The sequence below is a fragment of the Branchiostoma lanceolatum genome, chromosome 7, assembly GCF_035083965.1.
Source record: "Branchiostoma lanceolatum isolate klBraLanc5 chromosome 7, klBraLanc5.hap2, whole genome shotgun sequence".
NCBI classification, from domain to species: Eukaryota; Metazoa; Chordata; class Leptocardii; order Amphioxiformes; family Branchiostomatidae; genus Branchiostoma; species Branchiostoma lanceolatum.
The window spans coordinates 14246853-14266717 of NC_089728.1; the positions used below are offsets into that span (position 1 = coordinate 14246853).

The following is a 19865-nucleotide window of genomic DNA, read 5'->3' on the forward strand; positions in this document are numbered from 1 at the left end:
TTCCTAATGCAGCCCATTCATTGATTGGCTTTAACTCAGTGGACGTGGCACAGGAAACCGGGCGAACCAGTTCGAGATGCGCGCGCAGGTTTTTTCAGACAAAAAAAAAGTGTGGAGAGTGCACATGCAGTTACTACGTACGAATAATAAAAGAGGCCGTGCTCTTTTTGCCAAATCCCTCCGAGGATTTCGGTGCAAACATCGGAAAGTGGCAGAAACCGTATAAGTAAGTTTACAAAATTGCAAAAGGCGGTTGGTTTTAATGGTGGTTTGGTGTTGAATTGGTGGCGGCTAAAAAGGTGTGGTGGCTCGCCGTAGCAATGTCGACTGTTTTGTTCTTCAAGTATTTAAGGGTCACTTGTTGAATGAAACTCCGCTGCCCAAATCTGCCCCAACCGTAATTATCAGTGCTTCAGGCACCGCCCATACGGTACCTGAGTCATGACAGCGATTCATCAAAAATAATTGCCGTGTGGGAAGAGCTACCTGTGCTGTGGAATGCCAGATAATTTTAAGGCCCAAAAACGAAGGAGAAAAAAAATGACTCGTGGCATTTCGGGTGCCAATATGGCGACTTCTTTTCTCTCCCATAACACAAGAATTCGAAATAGACGACCAAAATTCTAGCTTATCAGACAAGTTAACCGACAAAAGTCGTCCAAATTGTCGGTTCGCTGAAGAAAAAAGTAGTCTGTATATAATCCGTATGGCTTCTATAGGAAAAACAGAAACCATTTTTAAATGGAAATTTTGTACAGACACTAGGAGGGACAATGTAGTTTGTATGTTTATCGCAGCCACGCTGTGTTGGCGTCGGACCTGGCTTGGCCCAAACACCTGCACCCAAGTCCGCCGGTACAGGAACAGAAGAATGGCGGACTTAATGCTTGAAAGGACGGGTGGAACATGGCACATTCCAAGCAAATCTTCACCTCTATAACGTCGCCATTTTGGCGACAACTCGAAGCTCAAATTTTGACAACTTCCCCAACAGAAGAATCTCCTCTCTTTTATTTTTCATAGATTATTCCTACTTTTTCTGTCTAAGTTTGCCAACAGAATTATAAAGAAGACAATCCGTAAAGGAATCTTGGTAACTTCGTTGTTGTTGTTTGCCTAATGTAGTGTACAAACACGGAAGTCTGCCACTCCACCAAACCCGGAATCGTACACAAATCTCCCACCGTCTGGCTGTTTGTTGTTTTTTCGGGGCGAAAGTAACTGTAGAATTATTTGATTTGCGCCAAGCGGGGAGGCCCTCCTGTCGTAATTGACGGGCGGCATGAAGTCAGTTTACACCCGTACAACAATACAAACTCGCCCGCGTTCTCACCAACACCTTTTGTTAGCCGGGGTCACCCCCGTTTTGTTTGCCAAGTGTTCTCCGGTTTCCCCCTCTTCAGAGAAGCCCAGTCCTCGAGTGGTTGGGACACCCTGTTTTTTGTCAACAAAACATGGAGAACACGTGTGTAACGACTATAGCCACCTATTGACATTGAAATCAACACGCCAAGATTATTTCTAAGCTCCCCTTTCTTTTCCTTACCATTGATTCTATATCATACAGACTCCTACCTATTCGAATATACAACGCCGGAATAGGTTGCAACTGTTTACAGAACGTGAGTTAGGTTCATGGTATAAAAAAATAATCTACTGTCAAGAATTCGCAAAGACTAAAACATTTGCGTGCTAGACAACATACTAAGATGGCCCGACTGTAAAATACTGCATAAAAGATCGCTTCATTGATACATACTCCTGCCCATTCGAATATACAACGAATAGGTTGCAACTATTTACAGAATGTGAGTTAGGTTCATGGTTTAAAAGATAATTCGCAAAGACTAAAACATTTGCGTGCTAGACAACATAGTATTACTAAGACGTCCCGAGTGTGAAAAACTGCATAAAACATTGCTTCATTGATACATACTCCTACCCTTTCGAATATGTAACAAATAGGTTGCAACTATTTACAGAATGTTAGGTTCATGGCTTTAAAGAATAATCTGCTGTTAAGAATTCGCAAAGACTAAAACACTTGCGTGCTAGACAACATACTAAGATGAACCCAAGTGTGAAAAACTGCATAAAAGATTTCTACATGCATAAACATATCTACACATTTCTTTGCATTATTTTGCCAGTACATTTAGCCAGGAGTTTTTGTCAAGTGCAAAACAATCGATAAGAAACTTTTCTAAAAGTGTGCAGACAAATTATTGGTAGCTAAAAATTTTAAGAGAGCAGTCCTAGACTCTTAATGAGTTTCGGGTCTGTGTGCATGTGTCATAAGTTTAGTTGTCTGTCAGTATTTGATAGATACGTGATACACCACACTAACCACATTCCTGTCATTTAAAAAGTGCGCTCGAATTCTCAGCAATTCCAAATCTTTCGAAGTTTCAATCGGGAATATTTTAATGAATGAATAAAGCACAGGTCGACATGTCATATACATATACATATTCACGTGCATGTAAAGGTGGAGTATACTCTAGTACTTTCTGCTTCCTCTCGCTTCTTGGTAATTGTATAAATTTAGGAAGCTGTATGATTATTAGATTTGGTATATCGAAGGTTGTAAGGAATATAAATCTATATTTTTCATTCAAGTACATTATTCACAAAAGATCACAACATTTTCTGTTCGTAGATTCCATAGCCATATATGGTTTTGCAGAACGGTTCTCTTTATATGTTCCTTGCCTCCAAATTACTTAAGTTTTGCTAAGAAGGGGAACTCCGATAAAGCAACATCTATCCAAAATAGATAGTACAAAATAAATAAGTGATATGTAAACGCATGGAGTTGGTTGGAACTGCTGTCGTTCTACCTAGAAACAACAGACAGCATCCTAAAACATGTCGCCATTTTGTTTTGTTGCTGGCACGAAAATAACGATTATCTAGATATCACCACAATATTTTGACTGTGAAGATTATCAAGTGAGTTGCCAGTAGTGGTTCACTGAGTTGCTCATACCGTTAAACTATACGTTTGAACCACTCGTTTGGTTCTTTCAAAGCATAGTCAGCTCAAGTTAGATTGTGTTATAACGTTAGTATCTTCTTTCCCTACTGTATTATCAGTTGGGTTGAGGAAAAATCAACCATGCACTGATTGATAGAAAATTTATCAAGCAACCTTGGGGCAGCATGCTTTTAAACGTTTTACTCCTTACCTAGGCTATGAGAGCTTTAAATATTTCAAACTGTTTATGACCACTCTGGAGTATTTCGGTGAGAAGAAAAAGCAAAAATGTTCCATTGTGGAGATAACATCAAGAAACAAAATGGCGACCACCTGTTGCTTTTTCAACATAAACACTAAACCGGGTTATCTATTCTTCGACAGGATTTACAAAATATGGTCCAAGACAGTTACATAATTTTGACGTTAACTGTTTTTTCTAACGCATTGAAAACATTAGTACATGTTGCATATATTACTCTCATTTCCATTACAGATTATTCTCAGTTCCATGTTTATCTCGTAACGAAATTACTGAAAGTTTGCATATTTCATCCGACCGCAGTTGTCTTTAAGCACACAGATACATATGCATTGAAATCTATTGATAAACATCGTAGTACTGTAAATACAGGGGCAGAGGTGAAGGAAATATATGTAATCGAAATATTGTGAGATATGCGGTTTTTTTTTAATTCTTTTTTTGATCAAACGTTTGGAAGTGTTGTAAGTAAAAGTACGATGAGGAAGCGATCTCACTAAGCCATACAAATTACAGACATAGCTTGAATTCATAACTTAGAAGGATGGTTTCAACTGTTAGGTTCTGATAAATGTAATGTCAACAAGTTTTTACTATATATTCTAGGATGCAACGATACAGCTACTGTTAAAGTGACGTGTTTGCTGTCTGCGAGGCGTCTGCCATATATTCTCCTCATAGTTTATAAAACAAAAATAATGTGGCTCACCCACTGCAAAGCGTGTTACTCAGATTTTGTTGAAAGTCGTAAGAAATGGTCGACGAACTCATGACAAGCGTCAAATACTATTATTCTACTTTCGACGTGTATATTCTATTTCAGCATTTCGGTATAACGGTAAATATACTAGAGGTAACAATTTTCTGTTTGGTCAATATCTACATGTACACGGAAGTGATGTATTTTCGTGTCTGAACAAGTGCAATGCACCCATAGCTACCCAGCACTGCTAAATGTTTCCAAGCCAAAAACACATGTTTCTTCAAAATTGTTCGTATTTGTTTAATCCCTTTTGTAAATCATTAGACTTTGGAATGTGTAGGAAGACTGATAAAAGTTGGTTGATCAAACACATACAAGTTCAGAGAGTCTACGAATCACTGACGTTCGTTATTCGTCTGATATTTTCAAAGTTTGTTGACGAAAACATGACCCGGATTCCAATATGGGGATTGAGAAATAACTTCATGGGTTTGGGTCAAAGTTACTATTTTTGTTGTAGAAACAAAATTGCTCTCACTCTCATTATAGAGATGTTTGCCTATAATAGGGCCAGCAAATTCTATTTCTTTAGAATTGCACTTGCTTGTTTTTTTTAGGCACATTTTGAGTGAGTAGGAAGACTGATAATAATAGTTGATTGATCAAACTGATACAAGTTCAGAGAGTCCAGGAAACCACTGACGTACGTTGTATGTTTGATATTTTGAAAGCATGTTGATGAAAACTTGACCCGGATTCCAAAATGGGGATTGATGAATAAAGTCTACGTGCGTTCGGGTCAACGTTGCCATTATTTAAAACAAAGTTGCTCTTACAGTATTATACCCTCATTGTAGAGATTTTTGCCAACAAGCCAAGAGCACCCGTTTCGTTAGAACTGTTCTTATTTGTTATCTATTTCAGGCACATTTGGGGCAGGTAGGGAGACAAATAATAGTTGGTTGATCAAACACATACAAACTCAGAGAGTACGCACTGATTATGACCTGTGATATTCTCAAAGTTTGTTGACGAAAACATGACCCGGATTCCACAATGATTATTGAGGGAATAACAACATACGTTTGGGTCAAAGTTGCTTGCTTTTTATGGCCCAGACAAATTGCTCTCACTCCCATTGCTGAGATTTTTGTTGCCACATTTGCATGCAAGGGTTTTCCTCGTCATCAAGCGACTTTAAAATGAGACACGAAGAAAAGAAACACATTCATACCATCAAACAGTTTCGTGTATGAATGATTTTTACTTCAGTGGCTGTTGTTTAAAATTGCACAGACAGTATGTCAACAACCTAAACGCTGCTTGGAGGTTAAAATTAGCATTTTTACGTGTCTAAACGCCTAGAAAATGAAGTTGTCTGTTTTCTAGCTCTACACTGAGCTCTATGCTACTTCCTCTTGTGAGCTTTAACTTTATTATTTTGATGCATGATTGCCTTGCGGTTGAATTTCCATAAATGCAAACATTCTCACGACAGACAACGAGAATTATGATTACTTGTGATAAACATTAGACAATTTCCGGTGCAGACAAAACTAGACAACTCATAACATTCATGATCGGACTCGGGATGAATTCATAGTGTTCGATGAATTCATGAATTTGAGAGTGCTGGTTTCCTTTACCCACACGTTTACTAGCGAAACTTGGGCCCTGTAAGCTCATACTTTTGTGATGCCATTAGTATGTTGTTTTGCACAATGCTCTTTATTTAAACATCAGCTTGTATGTTTCTGTTACGCTATAAACACAAAGATTTGCAACAGCACTGAACCATCTGTAGATGTGACTTATATGGCAGAAAATGTCATTCTTGTGTAGGACTGCTTAGCCTTAGCCGAAGCTGTAGTACTGAAGTGAATAAGGATCGATTTTACCATGGTCAATATTGCCCGAAGGAGGCTATATATATATATATATACAAGCACAGGGAATGACATCTGTTGAAGTCCACTGGATTCAAAATCAACATAAGCGACCATATGTATCGGTATTTCATGCAACATTGATTACTGAGTAGAACGCTGCAACTGGGAGTCTGCCGTAATGCATGTCATAAATATATAATGATTCTATACATTAAAGATACATATCCGCAATCTGATCATGTTAAACATAATGACACAAATACAAAAGGCAATTCTTTGTGCAGTTTATCGCAGACTAGTACTAGTCTTTTCTTAAATAGAGGAATGAGACAGATAGTGTGATTTGTTGGATGGATTTTGATTTGTACTCTTAGCAAGAAAATAAAACAACAAACTGAAATACCAGGTATAATGTTTATTTCAAAATCATTGACATTGGATGTACCCACATCAAATGCATTTACATCAGAAGTTATCATACAAAGATGAACAAATAAAAATCAAAGTACATGTACACCAAATGCTTGCTACTTATTTTCACGACGTTCGTTCAATATTGTGATACTCACAGTGCAACATGACATAAGAGGAAATGTTGAATTTTCAACATTTGCCTTAAAATCTGCCTACACATGACTACTTAACTCAGCCATCATTTTATGCTATTTAGAGTGAATATATAGACTAGTACTAGGAAAATAGGCGAATCAATTTTAGGTCATGTCAAAACCACCTGATGTTTGATATGCGTGGATTTTAGAAACCAGCTGCACAAGATCAGTTTATTTAATGTTACAATAAAATTGGATAGTTGGATATCTAAATGTATATTTCTTAATGCTTTATTTTGCACTATGTAAGTGAATCAAAGACGCATACTTCTATACTGCATCATCTGTAAACCTAGTATTTTGTACGTTCATATTGGTTACTACTAAAATGTTCTGCGGACATTTCACGAAACTGTCACAATCAAAGAGAAATAGAGTACTGTATACAGAATATGGACATATCAAAAGACGTCTTTAGATATACTTACTGCAAGAAAATGTATACATATATCTATCCTGGATTGTTTGGCACTTGAAACCTCGACATGAAGACGGCAGTCCACATTTCAAGTTGTAATTGGGTAAACCTTCAAAACTGTACATTTAACATGGACGCAGCGTTTCTCGGAAATGTGGACGGGGCACCTAAACAAATCTACATTCATGTACTTTTTCCAGGGTGTCGAGCAGTAACTGAAAAATGTAAAGTTTACACATTGTTTGCTGCTGCATGTTTTGTCATTTCAAACCATTATGGGACCTCAAGTCTCCAGAGACGATACCCGATATACATGCATCCCTACAGGGTCCGTTTTGCCTTGGGCAGAAAACTATTCAACAATCTAATTTTTGTATCATCTGCGTAGCAATGGCACAGTTTACCGCATTTGCGGTCAGTCTGATTTCGAGGATTATGTGGCCTTTCGGTTGAAATTACTTTTGACGTATCAACCAGCCTCCTGGTCTAAATACCTTTTAGTGACTGATAATTAGATTATGCTTGTACTTGATGATTGGTTATAGGGTTTTCCATCGGTAAATTTAGTGCCTTCTACGATGTCCTTTTCTAAGAAAAATACGAAAAAAGGCATAGCGAATCTACATAGCAGAAACTATCTACGCTGAACAGCATTTGTTCTGTTGCTGTCGTCATCGTTGCTATAGAAAGTATACAATTTATATGAGGAAACAGTAGAAACACGTACCGTATGAACTATGATCGCGAAAGTTATTGTTTTCGGCCATGTATGTATGAACAAATCTGTATGTCTTTTTAGCTTCTATATTCTATCTTTTAACATCCATTTTGCCTTTTAATTTTCGCTGGGGTTGTTTATTTAAAATTGATTAGATTGTTGATGTCTGATCTGTATGTAATTTTATTCCATTAGACTCTTTAATCGCTGTATTCATGAAAGGTTCTCTTGGTTCGTGGAAGCTTTTTTTAAAACATGTTTACTGAAATAATCCTCTTTAATTAACTATTTGCCGTGTTACCTTATCCACTTCAACAAACCACAATGTGCATAACACTCCACCAAACATGTGTAAATATGCCCAACACGTAAAAAAACACTGCGGTTTGATAACTTCCGCGACATTCGAGCAGCCGGCGCCATTTTGGGTCATTTCCGTTGCCCGTGCAGGTATGGTGGCGGGTGTTTTTCCCGCGCCATGTGAGGGTATATGTCGCTTCTTCTCGGTATTCCCTCCTCAGCGTTGTCTTCTAAACCACAGAAGTTAGGACGGTTGTTTTAGGCCCCCTTTGCCACTAGAAGGCACTTGCTGAGCGCGACCGAGATTCGATTTGTGTGACCCTTGATTTGATAATTGGAATATCATGCACGACGTGGTTGCTTCTTGCTTCTTTGTAATAATGAAAATTTACAAAGAGGTAAGGATTTGTGGTTAAAATTTTGAATAAACGAATTAGACATTTAGAATTTGTTATTGAACGCTTTCATCAGGAACATCTGTGCCTCATACTATTATCATATTCATTCCGTCAGAAACAAATGTGATATCTAAATACATTCAGCAAAACCACGCATGCTTTTAGGAATCTATATAGTAGAAAACGGTAAATTTGAAAGGGGCAGAGACAGGTTGACATTGTTATGACATATCGTGACTTGTTCGATTCGGATGTCTTTCTATTGCCTTAACTCGTAAGCAACGCTATCGGCAAGGTTACCAAAGTGAACTTCGGAGAACTAGAAATGAATAAAGGACATATTAGATTGGTATTGTGTTTTGACTATCAACCAAAGAAGAAACAGAAAGAAACAAAATGCTTCTTAATGCCTCTTAGTTATGTTGAATGTATAAGTTGAATTGGGTCTGTTTAAAAAAGAACCCATAAGAAAAAGTATTTTTCAGTACTAATCATCAATCTAAAGTGAGCAAACTTTCCTACAAAATTTAGATATTCGACAAGAATATTTCTATCGCTATTAAGTATAGTTAATAAGCAGTGTTATCCCTTTCCTGGGTTCTAAGTAACAGTCGGTAAACATTAGGCTAAAATATTGATATCAATATCATTTTAAGTACGATTCACTTACTGTAGGTTCACATGATGGCATAAGGAACGATACAGTAGTATTGAATGGTTATAGAATTTTCGTCCATTGTTGTTTTTAAAGAGACAAGTGAAGATTCTATAGATATTCTTACTTCAATGTCTAGAATGCAGAGCCAAAATTGGTTAGATGCCTTTAGCAAGATAGTCTTCCAGTGATCGGGAAAATATCAAAATACATTACGATACAAGATCAGCTCAACATGAGTACCCAATTATATGTTTAACTTATCACAACAGTGAAAATCGGAATAATTCTCTATAACTATAACTATAACTATATCCTGTCCAAAAGCTTATGTATCAGAGTGCAACTTGTCTATTTGTACAGATTGTGTCGTCTTCGTATTCCTATTAACTACTGAAACAGAACCAAGCGAAAGAATATGGCTACAGATAGTATCTGATGGGCCCAGCTTCTTTAGACATGGCAGGGAACCACCTGTTGCTTCTGTGATAGAAAAACAAAGATGGCGGCTTTATCTCAAAACATTCATCCAAAAGGGTCAGGCAGCATACAAGGAATGGACATGTAAACATGTAGTAGCTAGCTGCTTCCATGATCAAGGAGAAAAATTCACACAGCAGTAAGGCGTGGCAAAAAACTTGACTTATTTAAGTGATTGTGTTTGTCAAGTGTAGCCCAGCTGTAAACATCCTAGATTCCTAGTATAACATTCTTTCCTTTCCATTTGCTTTTTTTCAGGACGTTGTGTGTGTGTGTGTGTGTGTGTGTTTGTTTGTGTTTGTGTGTGTGTGTGTTTGTGTGCATGTGTGTGTGTGTTCGCGTGTGTGTGTGTGTGTGTGTTCGTGTGTGTGTGTGTTTGTGTTCGTGTGTGTGTGCCATTCAGTCGCAGTGTTATCAAGTAAAGCAAACCTAAAACATCCGTCAGTCAAGAGAGCCTAACGGGTCAAGATCTGAAAAGTGTGTGATTTATTTTTTCAACTAGAAACATCTCAATTCCACGAATTGCCGGACGTTTTGCACATAACACCAGCGGGTTCATTGTCCTCACACGCCGTCCTGTAGTCTGATATCTCTTCATCGCTTCGCATCAGACTGGAGATAACGCGCCAAAACAAAACAACCTGCTGTCGTCCGATTCAAAATGGCGTCCGATTCAAAATGGCGTCCTAACAAAAAGTTTTGGGGCAACATCCCTTGCGCATCTATTTTTTCCACTAATGAAGAAAACTATGTCGCATGAGGCGTGAGTTACGTCAAGAATCGGCCTAATTTTACTTACAAAGTGTTTTAGTGTTTTTAAAACACCAACTCCACCGAAAATTGCACTTTTAGAAAACAGCATGCATGGCCACCTACTGTAATTACCCCCTCAGTATGCACACCTTTACCTGTAAAAATTCCTCTGCATATTCATTTAACCTTAATGGTCCTGTACGGTAGTTGTCTTAAGTCCACCTGTAATGTAAATGATCCCCAGTATTTGACTGTTGTGTACCGTTATCGGGACGAGGGTCTCATCCCCTTGTTTTTACATGCCCTTGAGCAATGTTTTTAGTCGTCTTTTGGTGCAATTTGGGCGGAGGAAGAGGCGTTTTCATACCACGCCGCATTTCATGGACATCACACCCTCCCGGCTTACTTCAATAACCAGGAGATGGGATTATCTCCGTGTTTGTGCACATCGGTAATTGGCCCAGAAGAATCGAGTTTTGAAAGACTTATAAAGGCACCGAGTTGACCCCTCTCCGCCCAGTGTTGGAAATAATCATCGCGTAGCATGCAAGCCCCGGGGGCACTGTCAGATAGCTATAGAGCCGGCCAGAGACAAACGACAGCACCGCGGGGGATAATTATGGGGGCACCCATCTCAAGAGGGGGGCAACAAGTCTGCCTGCAATCTTTAAGGATCTCCAAGGAGTTCTGCACTGCTCATTTCGAAGTCTTCACCAAAATATATAAACAACAAAATATATAAACAACAAAATATATAAACAACGTATCTGTTATGTGTTACCCTGACCTCAGTCTGATTAATACCCAACTCCGTACATAACATAACAACATAACAGATGAGGATATCATAAACTATATAGTACGTGTGATGTTTGGAAGGTGGTTGGAGAAGTGGGGAGGGGGGCAGGTTGTAGAGCCTACATGTTGGGAGGGGGGCAGGTTGTAGAGACTGCATGATTGTGTATTACCGTCTCAGCGGGAGCCTGGCGTTTGCCTGCTGCAGGTGCAGGAATCACAGACCGTAGCCAGGGACCTGTTATTGCGCAGCTACCTCCCTCTGGGTCCCTGATTATAGCCCGTAGTGCTGTGAGATATTCCATCACACTTACAAACTTGTTTAACGATTTTAAAGTGCTTTTTAACACTCCCCATAAATGAAATACCAGTGATCTCAGGTGTATTCTTAGAATAGGCGTACATGGTGCTAGTGATACCTGTAAACCTATGATGACTTTAATTTTTCAAATTCAAAAAGTCCGAATAACATTTGAAAACGTGAAAAATTGCTTTGGAAAGTTATGATAGACAACAGTCAATGAGTCTTAATGAAACTCAGAGCGAAAATTTCTTTTAAATTTCCGAATTAAACATGCATGTTTGTGTTTACGTTTGAAATAAGTAAAAAGAACACAGTTTGAGAAAAGCTTTGGTTCTTTGATGCCTTTGTAGCAAATAGTGGTTTAAACACACGGTTCTTTTCAAAGATTCCTGATCATAGAAATCATGACAACTCCATCCTCGTTTTATCATCTCTAACAGAAGATTTTGTGTAGTCTAGATTCATAAAATGTAATCGAAATATGTATGTTTAGACAATTCCTATTGCAAATGTCTTTCCGTCTTTTCTCTGTTATCTGAACAGAAACAATGCAAATACCTTGCTTACTTGTACGATTATTCAAAGCAGGATAATGATGGGACTGCACAAATCCATTGATCACATGGTAATATTTGTGTTTAATCTGTTGAAAAAGATCTGCCCACTGGGATTGTGTTACTTTGTAGATTGTCGGAGATATACCGTGTAATTTCTAACCACATTTTTGAAAGACATCTTCTCTTTTCTTCTTCTATCCCTTGGTCTAACTATTTGACCGTCTTGGCACCGCAGAAGACCTGGCAACCACTTTTCTCCACCCTCGATGTTTCTATTCGTGTCATGCCTGTTCATTCTCCGATATCATCCTCCCATCTTTTCCGTTGTCTACCTCTCTTTCTTCCTCCCTGGACGGTTCCATAGCTAGAAGAAGACTTCTTCTCTTTTCTTCTTCTTCTTCTATCCCTTAGTCTAACTATTTGACCGTTTTGGCACCACAGAATTTCTGGCAACCAGTTTTCTCCACCCTTCTTGGTTTTCTTAGTGTTTCACTTAGTGTTATGCCTGTCCATTCTCTGATGTTTGTCTAATCTTTTCCTTTAACGTTGTCTACCTCTATTTCCTCCTTCTTTAACTACTCCATAATTAGAAGACTATGGAAGTAGAAGAAGAACGTCTGATCTGTGTCTTAATGATTTTTCTTGTTTTACAGATCGGGAGAGAAGAGCGTTATCATCAAGTTAGTCAACCGGGCTGCTATAGGAACATATCAACTCAGGCTGTCTTCAACGGTCGAATAAAACAACAACAACAACAACAACAACAACAAAAAGTAGCAAACGGCAATTGTTTCCAATGAATTGTGTCTGTGGTGATGTGCAATCTCCAAGTAGACATAAGAAGCCGGCTCATTCGTGGTGCTTTATGATTGTTTATGTAACATGTTGTCCTCTTTTCTAATATTGTATTTTTAACGGCTCACTAGAGAAGAGAACCTAATGTTGCAAAAACAAGTGTAAAACTTCTTCAGAAGATCTTCAGAATGATCCGGATCCTAAAGGGGGGATATCAATAAGATCTGGGCCTCACCCGTACCAAGAAGTAAGGTGCACAGATTTCTGGGAATGATTATCTTGTTTGTTTAAACCTTTTGATGAGAAGCTCAAATCGGCCTGCAGGACGCTTTTCATTAAGGTCATGAAGGAGGAAGGATGATGTAAGGGTCAGACAAAATATGTAAGAAAGATACAGTTTACATGTACATCATTTGAGGTACTAATAGATGTATGCACATATTATTACATATACAATGTAAACATAGATAAGCGCTACTATGAATGAATGAATTGTTTATTTGATCATTTTTATCACTATGAAAAGTACATTGCATCCATGTATGTCTACCAAAATTCACATCATTGTGATCATCACTTTTTTGGCGATACCCAGTAACGTTAGGTGAAAGAGAAAAGAAAATATGGAAAATTGAGCTGCAACCTGAGGGGTACGGTCCAACTTGCTCCGCTGAAAGTCAGATATGCCCACTTCTTTCTAGTAGTTAAAATACGAAGGGAATCCTCCTCAAACATTTCATGTTTTTTTGGCATGATGAATACGATACACACAGTTCACTCTTGCTTTTCTCGAAACTTACCTACTGATATCGATTTCGACTGGAAAGTAATGACCACGATAATCTTAGATTTAGCAGATATTGGTAAAAGACTTCATACTGTACAATTATGCCCCCAAATTTGAGTTGTGTACCATATGTATATTGCAGGCTTAGGCCCAGAACTTATTGATCACCCCTCGTATGTTCCTTCAAATCGCCGAAAAGAATTCTGTAGTCCTACTCTACAAACAACCAGATAGTTACACATGTGTCTTTCTCTCTTGCCTCAAAACGACTAATGTACATGATTCTATATGTTTATCGAGCCTCCAGTTGTTTCAAAAGCACGAAGACGTTTTGTTATGTCTCTTTACAATTTACCAGCATACTGCTGTCATCAAGACGGGTTTTTTAACCGTACAGATTATTCCGATGCCGTTAATTTCTCATCGTTCAGACGATTGCATCAAAAGAAAAGTCATTTATCAATTTTTTCCACCGTTCACGGCTACTTTATATTCAAGTTTACCGACTGGTAATTTGTTGTTTGAGACATAAACGCACGACGACAAAGCTGTAATCGAAATGTGTCACATTGTGCCTACGGCGAAACACGAAGACAAAATGGAATTGTTTACTCCCCAATACACAGGATCAACTGGTGTTTACAATGTACTGAGATGAAAGGATTGAATGAATAGAATGAAAAGATATTTTCTACCTTGTTTGACTAAACATCTATAATTCCCATACGAAGGACGCGATTTTAATTGGCTAAGAAACAGTTTTACAAAAGTATGGATTTTTATCATGCATTCCTGAAGAAATTACAAGATAAGGACTAAAATGGTTTTGATTATTTCGTAGATGTTATGTTAATTTTTTTGACATCTTTCATTCACATCTATGTTAAGTCTGGTAAAGTAAGATGAATCTTGTCAAATGCACTTCAAAAACGAGAATATTCCATCCCATTCTAAATAAGTACGTTTATTTACTTTCTGTACTTCTCGAATCTTTGAAAGTATTACAAAGCTTGCTGTCTCTCAAAAGTGGATTTTATTAACTCATTTTCAGTCAATAAAAGTGTTCGACTTTCAAGACTGTGTACTCGAGTATCTTGATTATACTCCTTTTTAAAGTCTCTTTCTCTAGTTGCATTGCGCTCTTTAGTAAAAGGCCTCTTACATTTGAATTTACGGTTTTTGTACTGTTTGTAACAAGAAGAATAATTCTAATTATAATCATAGTTATGTTATCGGTCATAAAAAATACACCTTCCCCGACACTGAAGATTAAGTAGTCCTAGGTGTTGAGGTTGAATACCTTAAGACGTTAAAACTAATTTGCCCGAGGGACAAGATAACGCCTCCCGTAGGAAAGCACAGCAGCTCTTTTGTGGTGAAGATAATGTTACATTTATGGCTTCCCTCCCCCTGCCCCGGGCTTCAGTTTAAAACACTTGTGCCCCCCTCCCCCGTGGTGTAACGCTGATAGATTTTGCTGACATCTTACAAATCTTGTCTAAGATCTTGTGTTTTACTTCTTCTTATCCAAATTATTGATATCACTCGTCAATTGTTTATATTCCTTTGTTTGTGTTTACAAAGATGTAAAAATCGTTGAAAGACAGCGATACTTTTTCCTTGTCAAAAGTATGTCTTAACCTCTGCCACCTCAACTGTATAGTTACTAAACCCAAAACGCAGAATCATGAGAATGTGAACAATCCAGCGATTGTTGGTTGTCATGGAGACGCCTCTGATTGACAGGCCCATCAGACGACCCTTGATAATTTTCTGACAGGACCATCCATCAGACCAACCTGCCCTGCCGCCCGGAATGGGCGCGAACAAAGCCCGACCCTCCTACTAAAGTACCTGTGCACCGATTTTCTCGTGCTTTCATGCATGTAAAAAAGTTTGGAGCAACGCAGACGACTTTTCGGGGGGCCCCGCTGGGTCTATAGATGACTAGATAGCATTGTTGTGGTGGATTTAATTGGCCATTAAAGGGGCCGAAGGCGTTCACTTTAAATCGCTGAACCTCGAGCCAAGGCTACTAAGATTCCTCGCTTGATTGAGTAGAAAAGGTTATACTTTTGTGACCACCTGTTTGTTTATGTTGTGTTCATCACAACGTCGAAGTTTCTCTCAGAACTGCCGCGATGTGACTTCACAAAATTCAAATCAAATGTTGAGCCTGTGAAAGAATCTTAGTCAGTGCGCGCTCTAAAGACAGACCTGTGCACGTGGGGTCACACGAGGTTAGCTACTGTATATACCTGTACACGACATCTCTCGCTCGCTACCGACAGAGGGGCAAGAAAAAGTGCACACACTCCGAACATGGATTTTGTATACGTAGCTCTACCATACACGTTAAAGCTAAGTCGTAACTTTGCTAGATAGTTGGAAAAGAGAATCAAAACAAAAGGGACTAATTCATGAGAGAGCAGAGATTGTAAGTAAGTGGTTACACCCACCGTGACATTTTGTTTCTGTACAAACACAACAATTGACCTTTTCATGTTGCTGACTGTTGACGTTGGGTGTGGACAGGGTAATTTGTTTGATTTGACGATAAAGATACACGCCTGAAGGGCGTGTCACCATGGCCCACCTCAAATAAACCTTTGCCCGCATGTAGCACAGATGGACTAGTGGACGGCACTAGCCTCCTTCGTAGGCCTTCTATGCGGCTCAGGTGTTTATTTTGGAGGGCCTAGGGGAGTGCTGATTCGCGATTTTCAACATATCACAGGTTCTTTTGCTGGAGAAATCTTTTTTGTCACCCGTTTTGTTGGAGCCGAAAGAAAGCAGGCCTTCTATGGGCGGCAGAAAAGATTTCTCCGGCAAAAGAGCCTGCCCCGACATGTTGGAAATCGCGAATCATTGCTCCCCAGAAAAATTAACACCGTCCTAGAAGGCATGCAAAGGAGACTAGGACAGCATAGTGAGACAGGAAGTTAAGATCATCTGAGTGTGTTGTTGAACGGAACACTAGATTTTTAACCCTCAAACCACCGTAGCTTTTTTACGACTAATCTTACCGTATGGGGTCAAAACTGACCCCACAATGTTTTCTACAAATATAGCTTTATTGGTGACTATTTTTGTGGTTTGTATATATGCATAGTTTAAGTAATCTATAAGGGACAGTTTGACATGATTAGGTGTGAATAATTTCTGCTCATTATCATAATTCATGTAAAAATAGGGAACATCGTCTTTTGCAGCTAACGCTATTCAGACAAGCGGGCTCTTTTGAGGCCTGCGCCGACACTTGATGTCATATAGCATCAGAATGTCTTATGCTAGAACAACGAAACTTGGTCACCTTTGCTAAAATTTCGCTGGCAATAATTTTAATTCAATGAAATATCTAATCAATGTTTTCATGTTGCTATGGCAACCGGTTTCTTAGAGCCATATTTGGAAAAAGTCGCTAATTTTGGATTTTACAATGTAATTCTAGGGCTGTCTTTTTAAACTGAAACTTATTTTCTTACATCAATACCAACCAATTTAATTCACTATCACTTTTATGATTTAATATTCATAGTTTATGCATATTTGATGACGTCATCGGTCAAAATCTAAGATGGAGGACGATATAATTAGATTAGCTATAACCGGCTATTTCAACCTCAAATTTCATCATTACCATGTTTATTAAACCAGAAACAATCTTTATATAAACGTTTTGGTCCATTTATATTGTGTTATAAGGTTATATGATGAAAAAATGCATTTAAAATAATTCAAGATGGCGGAACCAAGATGGTGGATTTCGCTAGTGTAACTTGATATGAATATAATTTTCATGACGTCATATTGACGTCGTTCCTGTTGCCATCTTCAAATAACGTATTTGGATATATTATGATTCATCATACATAATTCCTATTTAAGTTTTATCGTGTACCTTTGAATTATATGGAAATACCCAATTTGTTGGTTTTCGTCAATAAAATCACATAAATGACTTCATAATACATCGCAACGTCATCAATCTTTATGTTAATTTAAAAAAATTGTTTTTCTCACGTTTCTACAAAATTAAATTTTGTAACTATGATCATACTAACCCTTATCATACATGTTACTAGATGACAAGTATCAAACAATAGGGAATATGAGCGCAGATTTTGCTTAGGTCAGTTTTGACCCCACTGGACCACGCGTAAACTTTCTAGGATAACTTAATCAACAATGAGCCAATCTCGGTAAAAACTTGTGAGAAGTTATAAGACATATATACAAACAAACTCATAGAAGGAATTTTGTTTTCGACTCGAAATGTCAAAATGGCACATGTTGATATACGCCTGGGGTCAGTTTTGACCCCATACGGTGGTTTGAGGGTTAATGATGGACAATTGTAGTACTTTGATATCGTCGAAAACCTTATACCTTGTACTGTTTACTAGCTACAACGTTCCAATAAGCTGCGTCCTTTTGGCAATGTGACTTGCATTGACCTTGGTAGATGTCCTTATTAAAGTATTCAGTTTGATATAGAGCTGGCCTATGTTTTCCTTATTTTTCTTGTTATCCTTCTCTATTTCGGCCTAGGACTGCAACGTTCACTCGATCTTTTGAAAATTCCAAGTGAGTCAATTGTTTGAGTTGGAGTATATTCTAATTTCCATTAATTGTAATCTACCAACTCAGACGAACTTTCATGGTAATATGAGATAAGCTTGGCATGTTACTAATGAAACCAACAGGACTGTGTTGTTTTTGCAACTCTATGTCTTAACAAGCAATGATGCAATTATATCTGACCGCTTTACACCGCCTATCGTTTGTTACCCATAATCCTCAATAAATCACGCCGCCGAATGACTGACTAAGCACTACTTGCCATTTAAACGAGACTTCTTACCTGAAATTATGCCACCGAGCCTTGAGGCGTCTTCGGAAATAATTACTGACACTTTAAGCCCAACAATGTATCTTCTGTGGGATGTGACCCTTTAAAGTGGCAGGGCAATTTTCTCAAGACAATCATAAGAAAAGATGAATGACAGAAAATTGAGAGAGAGTCTTTGAGACAAAACAAGTTCCCGAAGGCGAAAAGACCCCGTTTCTTAACCTCGCACCTGGTAACAGCGGTCATTTACCTCTGGTCCCTTCACCTTCGAATTCGTTCGACACTTTAAAATTTCACTTGCAAAAATAGATTAGCTAAGCAAGGATGACATAGTAAAACTTCTGAAGTCAGATAATGATGCAGGCTGATATGATATAACATCTACTAATATAATTCCACCAGGGTACATAATTCTGCCACCCTGAAAAGGTACGTCCAATATGATCTCCAACCCAACGTCCCCGATATAATGCACTTCTGTATCAAGACTGTGCATAACCGAGGGGTGCTGCACTAGGGATCACTCAAATCCACAGTTTTTCAAAAGTGGCGGACTTTTGTAACCAGGGGGATTAATGTTAATGGAGGTAAGTTTTTAATGAAATTTGTGGAATATTAACATATACTATTAAGACGAGGTATGAAATATTGTAACTTTCTATCCCGTCTCGAAAAAAAACCCCATAAAGTTCAGTAATTTTCTAATCTGTACGTGGGTTTTGAGGAATTGTTACTGTGATTTTCAGCAAGCCATACTTGAAAAATTGTTGACCTGGAATAACTTGGAATTAAAGTAGTCCTTCAGTTCGCTTCAATAGTGAAGAGAGCGTGCGGTAAGAGCGCCACCTTGTGACTGAGGAATGTATTTCTTGTTGTCCTCAGAAACTTTCTGTTGTTAACGATAGATTTCACAAGCGATTCAAGAAGCCCCTGTATGGTTAGCGTTTTAGCAGTTGGTTCAACATCGCACTTCTTTGCTGTCACAGCAGTACTTATTGGCAAACATGGACGGAAGGCCATCTAGCTCATCTGTTGTACAGTGCAACTGCGTCACCTGTCGGAAGACAGAAGAACAGCAGGTCTCCAGTGCGCCTGAATTTGGAGAAATTTATTTTGTGCTACCATGAATCACGAAGACAACATTAAATGGATTACCTTACAGCTACAGCAGATGAAACATTTCATTTATCGTGAAATTGAAGCAATGATGAGAGACATATTTTGTTGAATAGATAACTACATGAAGGAGAAATCCTGTGGTATCTAGAACTATTGTAGTGTAGATGCGTACGTTCTTCATCCAATTTTTATTGTAATGATAAAGACATTCAGTGAAGAGGTCATGTCAGTAGACTATAGGAAATGATAATGTTGGTCACTGCATCCGAGGAGTCCAACGCAAAACGGAAGAAAGCTGGCCATGGGTTGGTGCTAGTTATCCAGCCATTGGGCTAGACTGTTTAATGCATTTAACGTTATGTACACAAGTAGTTGGTCTTTCATCACCGTTAAGTCACCTTGTCAGTAGGCGCGTAACACTAGTAGTGGGACATGTTTAGAGAGGTCCGCGCTGTAGATTTGTTATCTTAATCTCTGTGCAAAGTAAACACG

The 19865-nt window shown here is 38.4% G+C and overlaps 1 long non-coding RNA gene across 1 annotated transcript; it reads left to right on the forward strand.

Annotated features, from left to right (window-relative positions):
- Nucleotides 1-85: 85 nt before the first annotated feature.
- Nucleotides 86-14477, forward strand: LOC136437818 (uncharacterized). Its single transcript, XR_010756326.1, has 2 exons — nucleotides 86-226; nucleotides 12474-14477. It is a non-coding gene; the product is annotated as an uncharacterized lncRNA (long non-coding RNA).
- Nucleotides 14478-19865: the final 5388 nt, after the last annotated feature.